The 2,839-nt window shown below is 42.6% G+C and overlaps 1 protein-coding gene across 6 annotated transcripts in view; it reads left to right on the plus strand.

The window, feature by feature from the left end:
• LOC130108119 (plexin-A2-like) overlaps positions 1-345 on the plus strand; it is an 86,513-nt gene extending 86,168 nt beyond the window's left edge. For all 6 annotated transcript variants that reach the window (XM_056274969.1, XM_056274966.1, XM_056274968.1 and 3 more), the window contains one exon: positions 1-345. This exon is cut by the window's left edge and continues 1,613 nt beyond it. The gene's annotated coding sequence lies outside the window, so the exon portion shown is untranslated.
• Positions 346-2,839: the final 2,494 nt, after the last annotated feature.

The following is a 2,839-nucleotide window of genomic DNA, read 5'->3' on the forward strand; positions in this document are numbered from 1 at the left end:
TGTAAGAAGGGGAAGCAGCTCAGCATCCGGGGGGGGGGGGGTACACAGTGTATATTTGAATAATGTGACATGTTGGGGATGTGATTTGTTTGTGTTCTTTTATTTTCGTTTTATTTTTTTTTAAATCTGCAGTTAATGCATACAATGCTTCTTAAACAAATGTGTTTTGGTCGGGTATCAGTATTATCTTCCCCCTGGAGACCGGACATGTTTCCATTTTAATGTTTCGATGTATCATCTCCAGTTTTCAATCTTAGACACGTACAACCACACATCTCATCTGGTGGCATGGGGTTTTCTAGCTGCTGTGTTCATTGAGTGCCATATCCAAACTGAAAACTCAAATGTATCATTATGGGGGGAGCGGGGATGAGGGGGGGGTTGCACTGATTCAGGACTTTTTATTTTGTGATTCCTCTGCTGCAAAGATGACGAAACAGGAATTTCACCCTGCACTCAATGCCGTTTCATTTCTCCCCATAAAAGTCCCATAAACATCTATTCTCTGTCACTCCGGAGAGTTGCTCTCCCTTCGCCCTCTCAGTGTTAACACGGCCCTTCAACGATCTTCATTCAAGTTAATAGAGAAGTAAAGTTACATAAAGTGAAATACAGTGAAATGAAAGACAATTGCATTTTCTTTTTACGTGTTAGAATATGACAAAGAGCCCAGCCCTCTGTTAGATGCTGTTACATGTGTGTTTGGTTAATGATAATTTATAAATGTGGCGTGCAATAAGCTGTCAGACATTAAAAATTTTAATCTTTTTTCCAAACGATATATTGCTGTATAAATATTGTACATACAAAACACTCCTATTTTACAAGCAAATGATCCACTTTGTACCGTTGTTATACATTAAATGCTCAGCTGGAGATGGAAAGGATTGTGTCTGGCTTCTTTTGTGGTGATCATAAACTGTGAATAATCACATATACACTACCGTTCAAAAGTTTGGGATCACCCAAACAATTTTGTGTTTTCCATGAAAAGTCACACTTATTCACCACCATATGTTGTGAAATGAATAGAAAATAGAGTCAAGACATTGACAAGGTTAGAAATAATGATTTGTATTTGAAATAAGATTTTTTTTACATCAAACTTTGCTTTCGTCAAAGAATCCTCCATTTGCAGCAATTACAGCATTGCAGACCTTTGGCATTCTAGCTGTTAATTTGTTGAGGTAATCTGGAGAAATTGCACCCCACGCTTCCAGAAGCAGCTCCCACAAGTTGGATTGGTTGGATGGGCACTTCTTTGAGCAGATTGAGTTTCTGGAGCATCACATTTGTGGGGTCAATTAAACGCTCAAAATGGCCAGAAAAAGAGAACTTTCATCTGAAACTCGACAGTCTATTCTTGTTCTTAGAAATGAAGGCTATTCCATGCGAGAAATTGCTAAGAAATTGAAGATTTCCTACACCGGTGTGTACTACTCCCTTCAGAGGACAGCACAAACAGGCTCTAACAGGTACTATTTAATGAAGATGCCAGTTGGGGACCTGTGAGGCGTCTGTTTCTCAAACTAGAGACTCTAATGTACTTATCTTCTTGCTCAGTTGTGCAACGCGGCCTCCCACTTCTTTTTCTACTCTGGTTAGAGCCTGTTTGTGCTGTCCTCTGAAGGGAGTAGTACACACCGGTGTAGGAAATCTTCAATTTCTTAGCAATTTCTCGCATGGAATAGCCTTCATTTCTAAGAACAAGAATAGACTGTCGAGTTTCAGATGAAAGTTCTCTTTTTCTGGCCATTTTGAGCGTTTAATTGACCCCACAAATGTGATGCTCCAGAAACTCAATCTGCTCAAAGAAGTGCCCATCCAACCAATCCAACTTGTGGGAGCTGCTTCTGGAAGCGTGGGGTGCAATTTCTCCAGATTACCTCAACAAATTAACAGCTAGAATGCCAAAGGTCTGCAATGCTGTAATTGCTGCAAATGGAGGATTCTTTGACGAAAGCAAAGTTTGATGTAAAAAAAATCTTATTTCAAATACAAATCATTATTTCTAACCTTGTCAATGTCTTGACTCTATTTTCTATTCATTTCACAACATATGGTGGTGAATAAGTGTGACTTTTCATGGAAAACACAAAATTGTTTGGGTGATCCCAAACTTTTGAACGGTAGTGTATGTATATATATATCTCACAGGGCCGACATCACAAGGCCGACACACACACACTCACACACACACACACACACACACACACACATTCATACCTAGAGACAACTTAGTATGACCGATTCACCTGACTTACATGTCTTTGGACTGTGGGAGGAAACCAGAGCCCCCCGAGGAAACCCATGCAGACACGGGGAGAACATGCAAACTCCACACAGAGGACGATCCACCAAGGTTGGCCTACCCCAGGGCTCGAACCCGGACCTTTTGCTGTGAGGCAACCGTGCTAACCACTGCACCACCGTGCATCTATTTATATATATATGTATATGTGTATATATACTTTTTTTTAAAATTTTCCCCCCTTTTTCTCCCCAATTGTACTTGGCCAAGTGCCTTATTTTCCGAGTCGTCCCGGTCACTGCTCCACCCCCTCTGCCAATCCGGGGAGGGCTGCAGACTACCACATGTCTCCTCCAACACGAGAGGTCGCCAGCCACTTCTTTTCCCATGACAGTGAGGAGTTTAGCCAGGGGGACGTAGCGCATGGGAGGATCACCCTATTCCCCCCAGTTCCCCCTCCCCCCTGAACAGGTGCCCCGACCGACAAGAGGAGGCGCTAGTGCAGTTGCAGTGACCAGGACACATACCCACATCTGGCTTCCCACCCGCAGACACGGCCAATTGTGTCTGTAGGGATGCCCGACCATG

Source organism: Lampris incognitus, chromosome 2 (genome assembly GCF_029633865.1).
Source record: "Lampris incognitus isolate fLamInc1 chromosome 2, fLamInc1.hap2, whole genome shotgun sequence".
In the NCBI taxonomy this organism is placed as follows: Eukaryota; Metazoa; Chordata; class Actinopteri; order Lampriformes; family Lampridae; genus Lampris; species Lampris incognitus.